This window comes from Ruditapes philippinarum, unplaced genomic scaffold (genome assembly GCF_026571515.1).
Source record: "Ruditapes philippinarum isolate M1 unplaced genomic scaffold, ASM2657151v2 ctg5797_1_1_1_1, whole genome shotgun sequence".
NCBI classification, from domain to species: Eukaryota; Metazoa; Mollusca; class Bivalvia; order Venerida; family Veneridae; genus Ruditapes; species Ruditapes philippinarum.
The window spans coordinates 2,540-25,620 of NW_026862492.1; the positions used below are offsets into that span (position 1 = coordinate 2,540).

The following is a 23,081-nucleotide window of genomic DNA, read 5'->3' on the forward strand; positions in this document are numbered from 1 at the left end:
TATTTACTATTTTTATTATGTTTTAGTTTCTGTGTGTATGATGATGATATTTTTAGATACTGTACAGTATATATTGAAATAAATGCGTATATATTTATATTTATGCTAACCCGACTACAACGTGTGCTATAAAACAATTCTCAGAACTTCCCGAACAACCCTCGTACCAAGTTAGTCACCTGAAGACATGTTAATTGTAGTGAGAAAGGTATATAGACCATTCTATTTGAAAGACCTTGGACCCAATGTCAGGTAGCCCAGAAAAAAAAATACTGGTTAACTTAATACAAGTCTTAACTATTACATTATTTTGTTATTGAAATGGTGGCTTATTATGATTAATTATTAAAGATCATTCTTGTTTTATACCTCAGGTAATACAAATTGACAATGTACTTAGAATTATAAGAGATTGTTTTAAACTTACAAGGCACAAAACCGTGGATATCTGCATGTTTCATATCCTGGATATTTCAGCATTAGTCTTTTCTGGATATTTCAGCTGTAGTCTTTTCTGGATATTTCAGCATTAGTCTTTTCTGGATATTTCAGCATTAGTCTTTTCTGGATATTTCAGCATTAGTCTTTTCTGGATATTTCAGCATTAGTCTTTTCTGGATATTTCAGCTGTAGTCTTTTCTGGATATTTCAGCATTAGTCTTTTCTGGATATTTCAGCTGTAGTCTTTTCTAGATATTTAGGCTGTAGTCTTTCACCTCCTAGAAGTTTCATCTCTGGTCTTTTCGGCTATTTTTCTGTTATAATATAGTATAATGTAGGGATTAATCAGTAAACATAAATGACATAACTTATATCATTACAGCTTGATTGGTAGAGTGATTGGGTTATCTTGAGTGATAATTCATTTCACTCAAGATAATCCAATCAGTCATCCAATCAAACTGCAACAACATACAAAAGTCAAACAAAAGGTGATAAATCAGTGTGAAATCAAGCTAAATTATTATCCTGTGCCGAGTTCTTCTGAACTTCATACTTTAATGATAGACTTTCAAAGAATAATTATGTTTTGAAAAACTGAAATTTATATTATTGTTATTACCAATATTTACAATCTGACTATAAGTTCAGATCTACTTATTTATTCCATGTAGATCTGATGACGATTGTATATGTTTAGCCTTCTTTATAATTGCGATTTCCAAGGAAGCTACGTTTGGTCTCAAAATCACTCAGTATTGGTTTTTGAATTAGGGTTACAATTAAAAACTGCACCGCTTTCAAAATAATGAAAGGTCGCTTATGATTGGTTGTTTGAAAAAACTGAGAGAAATAAAGAATCCCTTAAGAAAGCCAAACAAAACAATATTGAAAATGTTGCAGGCTCGATTTAATTGAGCCTGTTCATGGACTGTAATGGAAAGTGCAAGTTACCGTCCACGCCTCCTAGCACCGGCATAAGCAGAATTCAACATTTAAACATGATATGGTGAAATTTTGAATTTAGAAACATTGTAGATGTGTTCATATGGCAGTTATCATGGATATCAATGTGACACTTTCGTGCCATTCCATGAAAAGCAGCATATGAAAGACCACGAGAAGGTGACTACCTATGGGTGAATAATAGATCTTAATATGTAGCATAATTTAGAAGCTGATTTGAATTAGATTGCAATATTAAAATATGAAATTTAATTCCAGTAAAAATGCCAAATTTGCACATATGTTATCCGAAAAAGTAATTTTTTTTTTATCTACTTATTTATTTTTTATTAATTTATAAAAATCCACAACTCTGCAAACAATATTCAATACAAAAATCTACTCTGTAACTATGCACAGCAGATTTATCTCCCTTGATTAAATATATTTTCATATCATGTATTTTATTGATACATTATACATATTTAGATTAAAAAAGCTTTCTATTAGAAATAAAACCAAAATTAAGTGTTCAATATATTCAATACCAGCCCTCCTTTATGTTAGATTTCAATAACATACAAAACTTTATTGTGAATATGGCATCATGGCGCATATAAATATATCAATGTCACTTTATTTTCCAAACAGCTCTGATCTTGAATAAAAGCACTTGTTGAATATGTAGAAAACTTCGAGAGGAAATGTTAGTTTGCTTGAAGGTAGCCAGATTTTTTATTTAAGTTTCAAAATACATAGAAATTGTTGCAACCACACCATATGTCCTTGTGAAGGGCATAAAAGCATAAAATGAACTGTGCATTCTTTTCACCTTTATCATATAGTAATTGTTCCTTAAGAAGTAAGATATCAGAACTTATATGTCAGCCTGCTCTTTGTTTTATTATGATAACATAAGATCTGTTGTTGATGACTTCCATTGCTTTGAACATGAAAACAATAATGACCTTTGACTTCCAATAAAACTATTGTTACCATAACAAAGTGTTGTAAGAATTAAATAAAACCCACAAATATCAATGCAATTTTATGAAAATTTCCCTTTGAAGTTAAGGATTCAAGAAAGGAAGTACTATTTGCTTTCCATTTTTTTTTCAGTGAGTGGGGAGGGTAGGGGCATAAAAATGTTATGAAATTTAGAATTATAATGCCATATATCTGAACAGTACAAAAATGATTCAATGTGAAGTGTTTAGTCTAACATTTGAATAGCCTCCCTTTAAACATAGATATTTTGATTTAGGACATAGTCTCATGATTTTATTTGATTTCTTATCAAGCAATTTGATTCATATTATGTATACTCTTAAGGAAAAGTGTTAATTTGTATTGTAAGTTCTGTGTGGTTCAAAAACTTGTTAAGGTACATACAGAATTTGGAATAATAAGCTGCAAATATTGTCTTGTTTGGGAATTCAAAAACATCAAATACAACTACACAGTATATAAACAAGTCTACTGCCTGTTATTGCAAGTAACATACAAGTTAAAATATATAGGCTCCCAAATAAGGTACAGTGATCGGAAGTAGCAATACATGGTACTGTGCCGCTATGATAATGTGAGAGTGACATTGCATTTTTTGTGTACACAAAAGTTTACAACCTTAGTCTAAATAGGTAAAACAGGATATTTAGAAGCAAATATGATTCAAGATATGAAAACAATTTGATATGTCTCGATGGCATATGAGTTCGAGCTTCACATTTGTTGTCACACCTTTCTTTCCTTTTTCTTCCCCATTTTTTTTTAATTTTTTACATTACATGCAAATGAATTGGAATATAAAGGCAGTTTTGTTATAATATCGAATAATTTAGATAATCCGGAAATAATGATTTTTATCCTGTGTAGTGTGTAATATGTAATAATTATAGTACTTTTGCAGTGCACAAGTATCTCGTGCCAACTTAACTATGGTTGAAACAATTTATGTACATGTACGCATTCCGTATAAGGTTGCAACAACTTGCTAACTATGGCAACATTTAATGAGAAGTTAGAAAATAACGCAGCACTTATAACATTTACAAGAAAAATTTGATATTCTTACTTGATTGATAATTATACAGATTTTTTTGGGACCAAACCTGGCTGTCTTGCATTGATATGTGCAGACAACTTTACATACTGCCTTATGCTGACAGTTGCTAAATTTGTCGATATTTTAATTTATATGGCAAGCCTGCTTGACTTAGGATAATAAACACAATATGATAACTGTTTTACACTGTTATGGTGGACTTGACCACCGCGTCACTTAAATAATTATCCTAAACGCACAGTACACCATCGATATATATAGGCTCACAAGACAGGGTACAGTGATTTTGTTTATATACTGTGAACTACATCACTACAAAGGTCGGGGCAATAGTAACTGTTATACCCTCATATAAATTTGTTTGAGTAATCAAATTAAGGTAGAGACCCAATCAAGGGACTTTTCTGAAAAATTGTTTATTTAAAATATCCTTATAATACTATATGACTTCAAAAGATAATTAGAGGTTTTTATTTTAAGTAACAAATAGAGGATATTTGTTTAGTTCAGTGTAAGATCGGAATATATTTCACCGAGTGAGCACCAAAAGGTATATTTCACGAGTGGCGCACTCGCTGCCACGAGTGAAATATGAACTTTTGGTGTTCACAAGGTGAAATATATTTCGATCTTACACTAAACTAAACAAATTTTCTTTTTATTATATGCAAAGAAACGTTTTAAAAGGACATTAAACCTAATACTGAATGAAAAGCGCCCCAAATAATAATACAACGTGACGTCATTTATGACGTCACGTCATAAAGTTGGTTCCCAGTACTGTGCACGCTGGTATTTCACTGAAACAACGTAAGGGGCTTAAACTTAAAACAGTGAAATTATCAAATTGATAATTTCACTGTTTAAAACAGTGAAATTACCATTTTTATTTCACTGATATATTTCTATAAACCATCGAAAAGCATGTAATAAAGGGCAATAAATAAAAAAAATGGGTAAATTTTGATGGTCACTTCACTTTTCTTCACATTTCCCTACTTGTATACACATTATAGCCAAGTTTCAAGAAACTTGGAAAGAATGATTCATTAAAGAATCAATGACATCACTTAACCATTATTCATGAGCATTTTTTGTGAAAATGGCTGTTTTCATTGAAAAGTCTCCCGTTACAAGTTCAAATTGCTATAATACTATAAAAACTGCTTCAACACTAATCAAAACTTTGGCACAAATGTTGATGGACCATTGCCCTTGCAACAACATGCTCAGGCTTAAATTTTCTGTTACCATGGCAACGAGGGGACATCTCAAAATTGCCAAAAATCACTATTTTGCGTTGATTTTTTCCATCAAAATTGATTTCAATTAAGCATGAATTGACAATACCATTTCAATAGCTGCATTCTTGTGTTATCTGTGGGTGATAGAACTTTATCAACATTTTATGGTGTAAATGATTATGGACTTTAATATATATACTAGCTTTTTAGTTGCTTGTTATTATTATTGATAAAATACTAATATTGAATAGTTAATCTGAAGTGTAATTGCTACACAAATATAAATGTATAAAATGTATATAATACCAAAGAAAATTCACAATGACAAATATGTCTCACACGCAGATGTTACTTTTTAATTATCATACAATCGATTTTGATCTTCGTTTTATACATGATGAAACTCTTCAGTTTTTCCATATATACAATGTATTAATAATTATATCTAGCCTATTAGCTTACAGTTTACAGCTTCTTTTCTTTGAATCATTCCTAAGTTAATTCCTTTTCACACTTTTAACATTATAACTGGAAACAATACTCGTACTGTGGCCAAAGATTAAATGTGCTCAAGAAATTAATTTCTTTAACATTTAAATGGACAATAGTTGCAATGATATAAAAATTTTGTAAACAGACTAATAAATGTATCACAATAATGTTTTAATGAAGATAACAACTCTAAAATAGACATCAGAGGCACTCGATCACTTCATACATTGACTGTGTCCGTAGCCTTGACATACTTTTCATTTCAAAGCATAAATGATAATGATAATTATAAGTGTTGCTTATTTTGAAAAATGTTATCAAATTCTAACTGTTGTTTGTTTTTTTCACTGATGACTTTTTTTTGGTATATCGGAGTATCCACTATCAAGTAATTACAATGTCTTTGCTAGTGACCAATTACTTATCCCACATCTGAATCAACGGCGAGAATCAAATTACTACACTAAGCCCGGGTAAACGGCGGGAGTGACCATAACTGAGGCTCTGCTCTGGTCAATTTACCTTCCTGTGGTTAGAGTCTAGAATACTGATCAAGCAATCGTGAAGTTAAGCAAATGTTATCCAAGCTTGAAAAGGTTAGCCATACACTAAGAACTGTGCAAGAAGGTCAGGACAAAAGAAGTGAGGGGGACATAGATCCACCCCAGGCCCCTGAAAAGGCGGCGAAAGAGTTTGCATGTTAGAAATGAAAGCATTCATTCACCTCAGCGATCGGGTTGGGTCATCATGTTCGGCACAAGCCCCCTAATCTCGCCAATGAGAAAAGGATCGCAACTGCTAAGGTAGAAGCAGAAAGGAAAAGAAGGCAGAGAGCATCCAGCAAGGCCATGATGTCCAACAACACCATTTCCTCCAAAAATAGGAAAGTATTTTCAGATAAAAACATAGCTAAGTTGCTAGAATTTGAGACCAAGCACTTTAACAAGAGGCTCATCATGCAGTTATTGCAAAGGAATTTCCGGTATTCACTACTAACCAAATATCTTATATAAGGCAAGGCCTGCACAAGGCTAAGAACACCAAATGTTCAAAACCAGCCATGAAACCGACTCCCCATAAAACAAGACAAACAAAAACAGTCAAAATTTGTTTGTTCAACACTGAACAGTATTAGGTCTATGGCGAATGTTCAAGCTTTTACCTGCTGGAGGAAGACCTCAGGTGCCCTTACCGTGCATTATTTCAGGCAAAAGCAGTGCCCTGAGTTAGAACCTGTTCCAATAAGCTAGCTTGCACAGTCAAGGTCACCATCAAACTTTGGACTCGAGATACGTATATCATTGACAATCAGTCTATGTGTAGGGGAGAAGAGTTGCCGGGGGAGTGCAGGGAGACGCTTATCAGTGGCATCAGGGGGAGAGAAATCTAATTTGAACTAGCCCTAGAGGAAGTGTGTCGAAAACAATGGCGAAACAACTTAAAGGTTTCAAAGAGTAAGTCGAAGCAGGATCAAGCGCAATCAAGGAGAGAACAAGCCACGGGAAAAGGAGTCTGCGAAAAAGCTTAAAAAGTACAGAAACATTAGCCCCTCTATTTGAAAGACAAGTGGGAAATTGGGTAGGGGCAAGGATTCTCTCAGAAATCCAATCCCCCGGAAACCTAGGGAGTTGCTTAGGTTACAACGTATGTTTTTGTGACCCCTAAATTTTGGGTGAGGGTCTTTCACCTTTAACAAGTTGCTTTCCCTAAAAGAGATCAAAATAGCTTCTCCCCCCCGGAGGATTCATCACCGCCGAGACTGGGGAAAAAAAAACCTTTTTTTAAAATGTAACGAAAAATATCAAAATTCCCCAAGGAAACCCACAATGAACATGAAATAGCATTTTATGGTTTGTGGGAAAACCCCTTAAATACGTGTCCAAAAAACTTTAGTGGGGGGCTGGAGCAATAGGTTTAAAAAAAAAATTAAAGACATTAAAAAATTTCTCTCCCGGGGGAGGTAAACAAATGTTAAAACCCAAAAAGGGGTGTCCCCAAGAACCCAAATTTGTGAGGGTGCCCAAGAAGGGTTAAACTTGCTACCCGCTGTTTTAACATACCCAATGGACCCAATGCTAGGGGTTGATCACAAGCCATAAAAATAAAAACAGTTTTAAACCGGGGAGAAAGATTTATTAGGGGTATGTTATGCGGCCCGAAAATGCTCGGGAAACCTTAAAACCACAGAAGTTTAATAGGGAAACCACAATTTTCAGGATTGTAAATTTGGATTCTGCCAGAGACCCCATAAATTTTTTAAATGAAAGGGTTAAAAGGGTTACCCTTTTTCTTTAAAAATTGGGGTTACTTTTAAAATTTCGGGGGAAATGATTTTAAGCCCAAAAGGGTAGCAATAAAAAGGGCCATTAAAAAAACTAATTTTTCATTTAGCCCATCAAATTATTCCCAAATTAACCAAAATTTTGTAACTCCGAAATTATGGTACATTTTATTTTCAAAAATCTTCAGTTGTTTATTTTGAATTTTAATTTCATAATGACATTAGCTTATACGCTCACAATTGGGTATTGTTAAAAATCAAGTGAACTAACTTTTTTTTTCTGAATTCATTGGTGAACTCAAAATACTTTTTGGCGCAGTTGTAAATAGCCAAACTTTTTTCTTTGAAGTAATGTGAGTCAAGTCAGATAAAAATTTACGAATCAGGAAGATAAGATGACTTTAAAGCAGGAATGCAATTTTGGACCGGTTAGCGTTCTAACCATTGATTAGATGGCAATGACATTGTTGATATGCATATTAGGCTATCGCCAAACATTCATTTCTGAAGATTTTACTTTGTGTGCATAATTATACCCCCTGCTTACAATTTTTATTGCTGAATCTAGGGAATTTTTGCAATGAACTACGCACTGTAGTGCCCAAATAGGTGCTGTGCCAGGCAGATGGGCAGGTAAGCCCAATATTAAGAAAATCAGATGCCCTTCACAACTCCCCTTTTGGAAAATGAAAGCTACAGCATAAACAATATTTAAAAAAACCCCACTTACCATCAAAATGGAACTGTAATATCTTGCGCCAGAGGACAGTTTGAAATACCCTCGACTCCCAATGAAAATTCCTGGTCACAAAAGTTTCCCAAAAACATAACTGGTGGAGCTCAAAGCATCGATGGGGAGTGGACAAGCAACCAATCAAGCCCAGACAAAAACCTGGTTATGTAACTCCCCACTAACGCAAAGATGCATACCAGCAATGGTACTGAGGAACAACATGGAACTGAATGTACGTAAAGAATGTTAAAACTACTGAGAGACTTCGCAGAACTTTCTTCATTGAGATGAAAGGCCTGGGCCAATCTATTTTGAACCTTTAGTGCCTGCGGCATAATAATAGCTGCTGTACGCTACGAGAGAGTCCATGATTCCATGGATATAAGCATGGAATGTCCATGAGTATTGAAACACATTGTCCGAAAGCAGGACAATTCCTTAAGATCCCTGGACAGTGTAAAAATGCTATCACAAAGTCCAAATAGATGTCCATTGTCCATTGCATGATACCATGGAAATGTCCATGAGTCATGGACAATGTACATCTAAATGCAAGTCCATTTTTATACCAGGCATTGTCCAACATTCTTTCCATGGACAATGTCCATTCTACATTTCACAATTTTGAGGAAATTTTATGACATTGCATGGTCAATGTCCAGAATAACTCTTGCGTAGTCCTGTTTAAAGTCTGTAAAAAAGTTGCACAGTACACATGCACAATCTTTTTACTTGGAGTTTGCCAGTGAACAATGATTTGAATTAACAAGGCTGTAAAAATATGACACATTAAAAAGAATTTATAAAACATATATGAAGACAAAAGTTATAAAAAATATATCTAATTAAGAATTTGGTTTATTGTTAAAGACGGCCAAATTTTTTATTTGAACATCGATTTATTTATCGCGCGTAGATGGATTGACAATGTCGCGCTTCTCGAATCACTGGTGTGACATGTGGAAAATTCCTTTGGATGATATCTGCAAAGAACATAACAAAATATATAAATATTAAGTTGACAAATCAATGTTTTATACTTAACCCTTGAATATAACAATTCAAATTATCTACATGGGCAATAAATCAAGAACATATTTAAACTAAAAATATACATATCCTTAAGTCTTTTGTTTCTTTTACTCTCAAGGTCTTAAAAGACTCGAAGATCAGAAATATGTCTGAACTATTCAGTACACCAAAGATCATGAACAAAGTAGAATTTATTGTCCCAATCAGTCCAAAAACCAAGGTAAAATAGCTGGAGAAACTTGTATTAGAATGGAAAAGACTCAAGACAGTAGGATAACGTCAGCAATCCTTTAAATATAAACAGACCAACACCTGGCTGGACTGCCATGCTCAGTACTATGGGGAAGCTAACTTGTATCACAGGAATAAACTGAGGCTGAAGACATATCCTTAGCGAGCCTATGGCTCTTGCGGGGCTCATAAGGGGGACAACTAGCCTGCACATTGTAAATGAAGGTCGAGACCTATAGGTACATTTCCGGATGGTGTCTCCGAAAGTCAAGGGATACGGATAAAATATAATTAATAGCTAATGCTTCGTGACGCGAGTTGGAAAAATGCAAGACGCGTTGGCTCATGCACTCAGTGAGCCACTATCAATGCAAAAACCACGAAATGATAACCCCTAGCGAGAATGGAAAAACTTACCCTCCACTGGCTCAAATCCCAACATCAAGGGCTTGATATGCCATAGGTGCTAGATAATGGAATCAGGTCGAGAAGGCACAATCAGATAAGCAGAGCCGAGACAGGAACTCAAGAACGAACCTGATCAAGCAATCAAGGAGATTTCAAGTAGGTGGTACATGCTGGCTAGTAAAGCAAGCTGAGGAGTTGCATTCGCAAACTTCAAAAACTAGCAATACCTCGAATCAAGAATGCAGGTTTTGAATCCCATTTGTCGCTTAGCACTTATAAGGGAACCATCATATGTGGCGTCTCTTCATGGATGAATAAGTTGCTTGGACCAAGAGCCGAGGTGAATCTCGGACTCGCAGGCCCTTAATCTTCAGTTGTTCTGTGCATCGCGTGTAGATATGTATAGTAGCGAGTGACGAGTAGTATGTAGAATAGGCAGTGTTTTTCTACGTTTAATGCTTTTAATCTGGCAACATGATCGCTACAGGAGATGCAGCATCATAGAAAATGATGGTAATTGGGGATGCCTGTTAGTTCATCACAACCCTGACAGGGGAACTTGCATAAAACCGCTAAGTGGGAACCCCCAACTGGGGTGACAAACATTGACTGGCCCGGGTCGTGTATCCACGGACGCAGACCGCAATGTGGGCTACCATAAACAGAGATATCTAGTATTCCTATGTTGAAAACCGAATGCATCATCATTTTTTAGTGATGCGCATAGAATGTATTAAAGAATTGCCCACTGTCCTATCTACTATCTTCCGAAACTTAGGCAGAAGGGAATGTAACTCATGTCTTATATCATTTGTTCCATAGAGAAATATCACCTCAACCTAGGATCAATACCTAGGGCACCCTTGCATTACAATTTTTGAATGCTTTCCCCCTATTGAGCTTGGCGATGCGCTCCTCCCTATTCGCTAACCACACCTACAAACACAATCATAAATGTTATTTCCGCTAAATCTTTATGAAATATACGATTAAGGCAATTTGCATATACCCCTTTTGTATAAATATATATTTTTGTAGAAACCTACATTATTTGAAGAAAAATGGCAATAATTATAGTATAGCAGAGAAGATGTGAGCATGTTGTACATTAAATAAAATCATATATATCCATAGATCAAATATATATAACTTTTTGTTATGCACACTATTTAAGTCATATATTAGGCTTTTAAACGTCGATATATATGCTTGATGAATAATGCAGATAAGGCCTGTTTATCAAAAGGGCGGTTTTGTAGTTCTTTGTGTTGTCGTATATATTCTTGCAGAAGTATACCTGAATGTATTGCTTCTCATTCCTTCGTTTCAATAAATACTCTTCCCAATTTTAACAGACGTTCATGTATTACTCACTCAGACTGACGACATACATCAAATGTTATTTCAATGTCATTTTCTGATATAGTTGTAGGGCATTAGTGTATTATGGTTGTAAATTGTGCAAAAATTATGGACTTTAATATATATTTCATTCGTAAAGCTTTTCTGTTTTATGGCATTATTGTGATTTAAATACAGAATGATGGTAAAGATGATTGAAGTGATTTATGTCAAAAAGTAATCTTTTACCCAAAGATTAAATGATAATGATACATGTACTATATTACCAGTGAAAATTTACATAATATTGGATGTATAGACCAAATATGTCTCAACACTGCAGATGGTTACTGTTTGTAATTATAATACAATCGATTTGATCTTTGTTTTTATACATGATGAAACTTTTTCAGTTTTTCCTTATTAAATTGGTATTTATAATATTGAGCCTTAAGCCTCTGAAGCTCATATAGCTTCTTTGAATCATCCACCTTTACTTATTTTCTTTTCACACTCTTAACATTATAATAACAGGAAAACAATGCTGTGCTCAAGTCAATTCATTTTTTTCTTTAAAAGGATTATGGTTTTCAATTATTTTTTCGTAAAAATCTAAGTGTGATGCATTAATATTTTGTAACTGTAACTTGTCTATGTTATAATGGTGAGAGTGAGCAGTTTCAATTTATGTGTGGTCCTTGTGTTGGTTTTCAATTAATTGTACAAGATCGTCCAAATTTTTTTCATTTTTTTTGTACACTTGTCATATCAATTTATGTTAACTATTGGTCATAATCATTCATGGTGTACAAAGTCTTCAACCTCAAGGAAAGGGTATACGGTATGCTATTCAACATATAAGTAGTTTGAACCTAATGCAATGCAGGGTGGTCAACTAATGGTAAAGTAGTTTCGTTGTCAAGTATCCTAATATAGTGTCCAGTTTGAGGTTTCACATTGCTTTTTTTTTTTTAAATATTATATAGAATATAGTGTCTACATGAGTAAGGTTTTTTTTAATATTGTCTATCTATCAAATATATATTAAACGGGTAATAACTGAATTACTGTGAGCTGCTTAGTGGCCTATGCGACATAGATTGGAGCAAACTGATCTAGTTACTAAATGTGTGTACATACATTGCCGTTCATTTAGTAATTTATATGATCAATATTTGAAATACATTGATTTTTTGTATAACAACATAAAAAGAAACTGCTTAATAAAATTATTCCTGTGAAGTTAAATTTATGCAATAAATATTTCTTTATATTCAATGAGGATAGATATTAAAAGGAATTAAACACAAAAAAAACTATTATGTCATTGTATAGAAGTCAGATAAATCTTTACAGAACTGCGTTATGGTGACAGTTGTATATTTGTGGCTTTAGTAAAATTATTACTGTGCTGCTGTAAATTTTAAAATATGATAAGGTTTACAATATAGTGCGTTGGCGTGTGTCACTCTAATTATCCTAATTAGAGTAATTTAAAATTTTGAATTGGACTTGTAGAGATTTGGTGAAAGCTTTGACAAATATTTTGCATTTACAAAGTTTGATGCTTTCTTATTAGCTTCAGGATGCCTTTTTTCTATTGATTTAAGTGGGCGACAAATGTAACTCACTCGCTCAGCAATTAAATGTACATTAGTTGAGCTAATTATTCAAATACTGATTAAAGGATGACTTTAAATAACTTCATAATTGCATCAATTTTCGCAATAAAACATACATGTATTTGAAAAACACAAACTTTATAAATGGCCATGGATAGCTATATCTAGCATTTGTACAATGTATAATCAATATAATACATGTATAGTACATAAGATCATATTAATATTTTACATTGTAAATTTGCTCTAGTTTAAACGTTAAAGCACGAAATTGCGCCGCGCCATGACAAAACAAATAGCTGCATCTGTGACCAGCAAGGACAGACCAGCTGCAATCTACAGTCTCATAGGAGTCATGCAGTTCGCTAACAAACCTTATTACTAAGTAGAGAATTGATAGCAAATCATGGATCCTGGTCAGACTGCACAGAATGAGATATTCTTAGTACACAATAAATATCCCAGAGGCAATAACAGAGCTTAATTAACTTGTTAAATAGTAATATCTGTACATCGGCAAATGAGATATAAATTGCCTTATGTATCTATGGTTCCCATAAAAGTTGTGTTGAAAATCAATACAGCAGATTGCAAGAAATAGCAATATTGCTCTATTGTATACTACATAACTAATCAAGGGCCCTAATCTGTAATGAAGGGTCTTGTGCTGAACAAGGTCAACAAGTAGTTGCATATCTCATCTTGGTATTAATGGTTCCCATAAAGTTAATTGAAATCCAGCAGCAAGTAGGTTGCAGAGAAGTGAGCTCTGTTATGCATGACTGCAATAATCTAATTAAGGGCCATAACTACTGAGTTAGGTGTCTCAGCTGGAACGAGGCAGGGTGATATGCACATGCTCTCTCTTGGTTTTGAGGTTGCATAAAGTTTGCTCCCTATAGGCATACTGCATAACGAATCAAGGGCCATAACTCTGAGTTAAAGTGTCTGACCGGAACAACGCGACTATATGCGCATTTCCTCTAGGTATTGAAGGTTCCCATAAAGTTTCATTGAATTCCAGCAAGCAGTTGCAGAGAAGAATCATGGAAATGATTATTGCTCTTTATGCATACTGCAAAACTAATCTAGGGCCATAACTCTAAGTTAAAGGGTCTGACCGGAACAAGCCAACAGGTATGCGCATCTCCTGTTGTATTGAACGTTCCCATAAAGTTTCGTTGAATTTTCAGCCAGTAGTTTGCTGGAGAAGTAGCACAGAAACAATTATTAAGCTATATGCATACTGCATAAGTAATCAAGGACCATAACTGTGAGTTAAAGTGTCTGACCGGAACAAGGCGACGATATGCACATCCCCTCTTGGTATTGAAAGTTCCAATAAAGTTTCGTTGATTTCCAGCCAGTAGTTGCAGAAAGTAGCATGGGAACAATTATTGCTTTATATGCATAATGCATAACTTATCAAGGACCATAACTCTGAGTTAAAGTGTCTGACCGGATCAAGGCAATAATATGCACATCTCCTCTTGGTATTGAAGGTTCCCATAAAATTTTGTTGAATTCCAGCCAGTAGTTGCAGAGAAGTTAGCGCGGAAATGATTATTGTTCTATATGCATACTGTATAACTAATCAAGGACCATAAATCTTAGTTAAAGTGTCTGACCAAAACAATGCAACGATCTGCACATCTCCTCTTGGTATTGAAGGTTCCCATAAAGTTTTGTTGACTTTCAGCCAGTAGTTGCAGAGAAGTAGTGTGGAAACAAATTTTGCTTTATAATAAATTTGCATACTACATAACTAATCAAGGGCCATAACTCTGAGCTAGTGTCTGACCATAACAAGCTGACAATATGCACATCTCCTTTTGGTATAAAGTTTTGTTGAATTCCTGCCAGTAGTTGCAGAGAAGTAGCGCGGAAACAATTTTTGCTCTATATGCATACTGCTTAACTAATCAAGGGCCATAACTCTGATTTAAAAGTGTCTGACCGTAACAAGGCGACGTTATGTGCATTTCCTCTTGGTATTTAAGGTTGCCATAAGTTTCATTGAATTCTAGTCAGTAGTTGCAGAGAAGTAGCACGAATTTTGCTCTATTTATAATGCAGAATGCAAAACTAATTAAGGGCCATAACTCTGAGTTAAAAGGTCTGACTGGTACAAGCTGACTATATGCGCATCATCTCTTGATATTGATGATTACCATAAATTTTCATTGAATTCCAGCCAGTAGTGGCAGAGAACTAGTGCGGAAACGAAATTCGAACGGACGGAAGGACAACACCAAAAATGACTCAAAAAATAAAAATGCAGAGTGCCGGTTCTTGTGCACTGCACTTCTTCTTAATGAGATCTATCATCCTATAAAGTTTCAAGTCCATAGCTTATATACATTAGGAGAAATGAGCCGCACAAAAATAAAGTATGAAAATTAACAAAGGGCAATGACTCAAAAAATAAAGAAATGCAAAGTACCGGTTCTTGTGTACTGCACTTTGAGTCATTATAAAGAAGCATGCATAAAAAGTTTGAAGTCAATCCGACTTATAGTGACTGACTTATGCTCTAGACAAGCTTAAGGGATGCCGACGCCGACAACGATGCCTACAAAAAGTAACCCCTATATGTCACCTTTTTCAAGGCAACACAAAAAATGGTCTCACGTCGATCTTTATGTAACATGTAACCGCTGAAGGCCAAAAAGGCCGCTCAATCCATTGAGAAGTTGCAGCACTTTGAAATCAGTTTTGATGGAAAAATTAACACAAAATAGTGATTTTGTGCAATTTTGAGATGTCCCCTTGTTGTCATGGTAACAGGAAATTTGAGATTGAGCATGCTATTAAAGAAGCTACATTTGTATGGTCCAGTCGACATTTGGGCCAATTTAAGTTTGATCAGTATTGAAGCATTTTTTATAGTTTCATAGCAATTTGAACAAAATGCTCATGCAGTAAAGGGTTTATAAGTAAAATTTTTTATAGATTTGCAATGAAATTAGGAATTTTTGGTTCCAAGTGTCATTTAGATAAAAATCTACACCTCGTATTTGAAAAAAGGTCTGGGTTTAATGAGTTTTTTTTTTTAATTAATGCATAGTTCAGTGACACAGAAAAAATGTTATTTAATTGTTTATAAAATTTCACTATGTTATTTACAAATATTTGATATTTAATTGGGGGCATTTTCAAAATGGCACCATTTGTTGGCAAATATTCCAACATGCAATCTAATTTGGTTTTAACATATCATGGCTTTAGAAGCATTATTTTCTGAAATATTTATCTTTTTTTCACAAGTTTAAAGATTTCTTTAAGAACATGATGTTGTTAGAATTTTATTTTTGCTCTTTTATTTAATTTTCGCCCTTTTCTTGAACAATAATACACGTACATAATTGGTGTATAGCAAACTATATACCAAGTTAGTCACCTGAAGACATGTTAATTGTAGTGAGAAAGGTATATAGACCATTCTATTTGAAAGACCTTGGACCCAATGTCAGGTAGCCCAGAAAAAAAAATACTGGTTAACTTAATACAAGTCTTAACTATTACATTATTTTGTTATTGAAATAGTGGCTTATTATGATTGATTAATAAAGTTCATTCTTGTTTTATACCTCAGGTAATACAAATTGACAATGTACTTAGAATTATAAGAGATTGTTTTAAACTTACAAGGCACAAAACCGTGGATATCTGCATGTTTCACATCCTGGATATTTCAGCATTAGTCTTTTCTGGATATTTCAGCTGTAGTCTTTTCTGGATATTTCAGCATTAGTCTTTTCTGGATATTTCAGCTGTAGTCTTTTCTAGATATTTAGGCTGTAGTCTTTTCACCTCCTAGAAGTTTCATCTCTGGTCTTTTCTGCTATTTTTCTGTTATAATATAGTATAATGTAGGGATTAATCAGTATACATAAATGACATAACTTGAGTATATCATTAAAGCTTGAATTGAGTCGCAGTGATTGGGTTAGTCTTGAGTGATAATTCATTTAACTCAAGATAATCCAATCAGTTGTCCAATCAAACAGTCAAACAACAATACAAAAGTCAAACAAAAGGTGATAAATCAGTGTGAAATCAAGCTAATTATTATCCTGTGCCGAGTTCTTCTGAAGATTCTTTCATTTAAAGATTATGTTTTGAAAAACTGGAAATTTTAATATTATTGTTATTACCAATATTTACAATCTGACCTATAAGTCAGATCTTACTTATTTATTCCATGTAGATCTGATGACGATTGTATATGTTTAGCCTTCTTATAATTGCGATTTCCAAGGAAGCTACGTTTGTTCTCAAAATCACTCAGTTTTGGTTTTTGAATTAGGGTTAAAATTAAAAACAGCACCGCTTTCAAAATAATGAAAGGTCGCTTATGATTGGTTGTTTGAAAAAACTGAGAGATATAAAGAATCCCTTAAGAAAGCCAAAGAAAATAATATTGAAAATGTTGCAGGCTCGGTTTTGATTGAGCCTGTTCATGGACGGTACTGGGAAAGTGCAAGTTACCGTCCACGCCTCCTAGCACCGGCATAAGCAGAATTCAACATTTAAACATGACATGGTGAAATTTTGAATTTAGAAACATTGTAGATGTGTTCATATGGCAGTTATCATGGATAGAATGTGACACTTTCGTGCCATTCCATGAAGAGCAGCATATGAAAGACCACGAGAAGGTGACTACCTATGGGTGAATAATAGATCTTAATATGTAGCATAATTTAGAAGCTGATTTGAATTAGATTGCAATATTAAAATATGAAATTTAATTCCAGTAAAAATGCCAAATTTGCACATATGTTATCCGAAAAAGTAATATTTTTTTTTATCTACTTATTTATTTTTTATTAATTTATAAAAATCCACAACTCTGCAAACAATATTCAATACAAAAATCTACTCTGTAACTATGCACAGCAGATTTTATCTCCCTTGATTAAATATATTTTCATATCATGTATTTTATTGATACATTATACATATTTAGATTAAAAAAGCTTTCTATTAGAAATAAAACCAAAATTAAGTGTTCAATATATTCAATACCAGCCCTCCTAAAATATGTTAGATTTCAATAACATACAAAACTTTATTGTGAATATGGCATCATGGCGCATATCAATGTCACTTTATTTTCCAAATAGATCTGATCTTAAATAATAGCACTTGTTGAATTATGTACAAAACTTTGAGAGGAAATGTTAGTTTGCTTGAAGGTAGCCAGTTTTTTATTTAAGTTTCAAAATACATAGAAATTGTTGCAACCATACCATATGTCCTTGTGAAGGGCATAGAAGCATAAAATGAACTGTGCATTCTTTTCAACTTTATCATATAGTGATAACTGTTCCTTAAGAAGTAAGATATCAGAACTTATATGTCAGCCTGCTCTTTGTTTTATTATAATAACATAAAATCTGTTGTTAATGACCTGACTTCCATTGCTTTAAACATGATAACAATACAAACTTTGACTTCCAATAAAAACCATTGTTACCATAACAAAGTGTTGTAAGAATTAAATAAAACCCACAAATATCAATGCAATTTTATGAAAAATTCCCTTTGAACTTAAGGATTCAAGAAAGGAAGTACTATTTGCTTTCCATTTTTTTCAGTGAGTGGGGAGGTTAGGGGCATTAAAATGTTATGAAATTTAGAATTATAATGCCATATATCTGAACAGTAAAAAAATGATTCAATGTGAAGTGTTTAGTCTAACATTTGAATAGTCTCCCTTTAAACATAGATATTTTGATTTAGGACATAGTCTCATGATTTTATTTGATTTCTTATCAAACAATATCATTCATATTATGTATACTCTTAAGGAAAAGTGTTAATTTGTATTCTAAGTTCTGTGTGGTTCAAAAAACTTGTTAAGGTACATCAGGGCATTTTTTCCTTTTATAGCAGGGGCCGATAACAGACCCCGGGGCTTCACAATTCAAAATTGCACTTCTTTTTCACAAAGCAGCAGAAAAAAATTCACAATTTCAAAAGAGATTTCATAAAATTTCGGGACGTTGTCTTCAAATTTCATTGTTTACCTTCTGGTAAAACTTGATTTTTACGCAATTGCAAACATGTAAATAGTTTTAATCAAGTTATATTGTATTTGTGCATGTATACCAGATTAAAGTACCAGCTCAAAGCAGATTTTACACTGGTCTTAATTATTATCAAGCTTCATCATTTCTGGTTTCAAAATTTCATTAATGGCAGATTATATTATGTCATTTTTTCACAATTTTATGACATATCGCGCTTTTTTCCCACAAAATGAACTGGCCCTGAGGCCCCTTCACAATTTTAGCAAAAAAATGCCCTGTACATACAGAATTTGGAATAATAAGCTGCATAATTAATATTGTCTTGTTTGGGAATTCAAAAAATCAAATACAACTACACAGTATATAAACAAGTCATTGCTGCCTGTTATTGCAAGTAACATACAAGTTAAAATATATATTAGGCTCTCAAATAAGGTACAGTGATCGAAGTAGCATGTACTTTTACTTGCAATAAAATGGTACTATTGAGAGTCAGACGTTGCATTTTTTGTGTACACAAAAAGTTTACAACCTTAGTCTAAATTAAGGTAAAACAGGATATTTAAAGCAAATATGATTCAAGATATGAAAAACAATTTGACATGTCTCGATGGCAAAGTTGGTAAAGTCAATAGGATACCATCATGAGTTCGAGCTTCACAAGTTGTCAAACCTTTTTTTCTTTCTCCATTTTTTTTAAAAATTTTACATTAGATGCAAATGAAATTGGAATATAAAGGCAGTTTGTTATAATATCGAATAATTTAGATATACCCGGAAATAATGATTTTTATCCTGTGTAGTGTGTAATATGTAATATTCATATTACACTGTTATATGTGGACTTGACCACGCGTCCTGATAAAAAATTTTCCTAACAAATCCAAAAACAAGTCACAACAATTAGAATATAAATACAGCTCAGACAGTGGATTAAACTGTGGAACTAGATACTAAAAGGTTGGGCATAAATTATGTCCATGTAAAATTGTTTGCGTATCAATTAAGGTGGAAAGATCAGGGACTTTTCTGAAAAAATATTTAAATATGCTTATAATACTATATAATAAAGGATAGAATTAAAGGATTTTATTTTAAAGTACAAGAAGAGGCAATAATTAAAAAAGATGAGATATATATGATGGTACTACAACACTACATCACTTTTACTATAGTTACCTACTTGTATACCACATATACACAAGACAATTTAAGAAACTTGGAAAGGAATTGATTTCCAGTAAGAAATGAAATCGACTTAATTGAATTTCACTGGGCCCGTTTATGGTGTAAATATTATGGACTTTATATATATCTAGCTTTATACAGTATATGTACTTGTTATTATTATTGAATGCATGATACTAGTATATATTGATAGTTCTCCTGAGATGTATTTCTACAATGTATTAAATTAATACCAAAGGAAAGATACAATATTCACGACGGAAAAGACACAAAATAAGAAAAAAAATCACATAGACAAGCAATAAAAAAAAAAAAATAAAGTATATAAAAGGTCAGATGTACTTTTAATTATCATACAATGATTTTTGATTTGTTTACATATGATAATTTCAGTATTTCGCATATATAAAATAGATAAATTAATTAAATATATATTAGCTACAGTTAAGGCTTCTTTTCTTAATCATTCTAGAATAATTACCGGAAACATACTGTGGCCAGCTCAAGAATATTTTTAACCATTAAAATGGACATGGTGCAATTATTATAAAAATTTGTAAACATACTTATAGAATAGATAAGAGTAATCCTCTGAATAGACATCAGGCATCTCGATTACTTATAATTGCCTGGTCTGTAGCCTGAATCTGACATTTCAAAGCATATGATATATAATTAAAGTGTTGCTTATAAATTCTATCTGTGTTGTTTTTTCACTGATGCTTTTTTGGTATTGGAGTATCCACTATCGAGTTAATTAAATGGTCTTTGCTAGTGACCATTACTTTATCCCACTCTGATCAAAACGGGAGACAATACTACAAAAGGGTAACGGCGGGGTGACCTATAACTGAGCTCTGCTCCGGGTCAATTTACCTCACTGTGGTTAGAGTCTGAAATATGAGTCAAACATACGTAGTTAGCATGTTATTCAAGCTTGAGAAAGGTTACCATAACTAAAACATGTGCGAAGGTTAGGACAAAGAGTGAGAGGCCTGAAAAGGCGCGAAAGAAATAGTTGCATGAAAGATTCATTCACGGACAAGCGAGTCGGGTTGGGTTCATATGTTCGGCAAGCCTATCTCGACAATGAGAAGAGGATCGGCCACTGAAGGTGAGCAGAAAGGAAAAGAAGGAGAGATCATCCCAGAAGGCATGATGCACACAACATTTCCTCAAAAATAAGGAAGGTATTTTCAGATAAAAATGCTAAAGAATCGCTAAAGAATTTTGAGAAAAAAACAACGCATTTAAAAGAGGATCAAGCAGTTATTGCAAAGGATTTTCGGTATTGTCATACTACTCAATTTTATATAAGGCAGAGGCTGAACAGGTAAGAATACAATGTTTATTAAGATACAGCCATCGGAAACGATCCATAAAAAGACAAACAAAACAGTTGAAATTTGTTTTGTTTGTCACGATAGAAAAAACAAAAACGACCGTATAGTGGTAGAGATATTACAAGCTTTAGCTGGTGAGGAAGACTCAGCTAGGTGCTTGCTGTGCATTATTCAGGCACAAGCGATGGCACGCTTGAGTAGAAACTTGTTCCATAAGCTAGCTGCACAGTCGAAGTACCATCAAACTATGACCCAGACATAATCATGACATCAGTATACGTAGGGAAGATAAAGTTAGCCGGGGACAGTGCAGGAGACCTTATCAGTGCAATCAGGGGAGAGAATCTAATATTGTTCTGTCAGCCCTCCTAGAGGAAGTTGCAAAACAATGCTCAAATGAGCTTAAAAGGTCAAAGAGTAAGTCAAGCATCAACCAATCAAGGAGAAACAAGCCACAAGGGGACAGAGCCTGCGAAAAAGCCAAAACGTACAAGACACATCAGCACCTCTATTTGAAAGACAAGTAGGTATTGGCTACGGCAAGGATGTCTCTCAGAAATGCAATCTCGAACCTGATGACGTTGCTTAGGTCTACAATGTAGGATTTGGTGACCCCCGACAATATCGGTGATGGTACATCACCTTTACACAAGTTGCATTGCTAAAAGAGATCAAAATAGCTTCTCTCTAAATCATCGCCAGACAGGATTCATCAGCGCCGCAGACTGCGCCAAAAACTCTTTTCATCTAACAGAAACTATCAGACATGCCAAGGAAAACCAAAATGAACTATGTATAGCATTTATGGACATAGCGAAAGCCTTCGATACAGTGTCACACAAACATTTAGTGGCCGGGCTGGAGCAATATGGTACAGATCAACAATTCATAGACATTGAGAAAATTCTCTACAAGGGTCTCAGGCTCAACCATGTTCAAAACAGAGAAAGGCTGTACCGAAGACATCCATATTTGTGAGGGTGACAAGCAAGGTGACTTGCTTATCCCGCTGCTATTTAACATAGCAATGGACCCAATGCTAGCGGTGATCACAAGCCATAAAAATAGATACAGATTTGGACCGGGAGAGGAAGACTTCATTGAGTGCTATGTTATGCTGACAACAATGCTTTGGCAACCTGTACCACAGAAGATATGAACCACAATCTCAGGATTGTGAATGACTTCTGCCACTGCAGCATGCCCACTCAATTTTAAATGTAGGGTTACAAGTATCCCTTGTCATTGAAAATTGGGGGTACATTTCAAAATCTGGGGGTACACATAAGTTTAAACATGTTTTTGTTTGTAAGAACATTTTAGTCAACATGATATTAATGAACAGCTGTTTCACTAAGCATAAATACCCAATAACACAGACACAATCTCATCACTTAAGGTAGCAATATAACAGCCATTACAATCACTGGTATTTTGTTTAGTCCATACAATTATTACCAATAACCAAAATTTTGTAACTCCGAAATTATGTACATTTATTTCAAAATCTCAATTGTTTATATTTTCATTTCATATGACATACCTAAAGCTCACAATTGAAGGTAGTTGTTAAAAAATCAAGTGACTAACTTTTTGCTGATCATTGGTAAACTCAAAATACTTTTTGGCAGTTGTAAATAGCCAAAAAACTTTTTTTCTTAAGACAGTACATGTCAC

At 33.8% G+C, this 23,081-nt stretch overlaps 1 long non-coding RNA gene across 1 annotated transcript; it reads right to left on the reverse strand.

Annotated features, from left to right (window-relative positions):
- Nucleotides 1-338: 338 nt before the first annotated feature.
- On the reverse strand, nucleotides 339-23,081 carry LOC132719272 (uncharacterized). Its single transcript, XR_009624195.1, has 3 exons — nucleotides 22,948-23,081; nucleotides 16,484-16,687; nucleotides 339-755 (listed from the first exon to the last, which is right to left on the reverse strand). It is a non-coding gene; the product is annotated as an uncharacterized LOC132719272 (long non-coding RNA).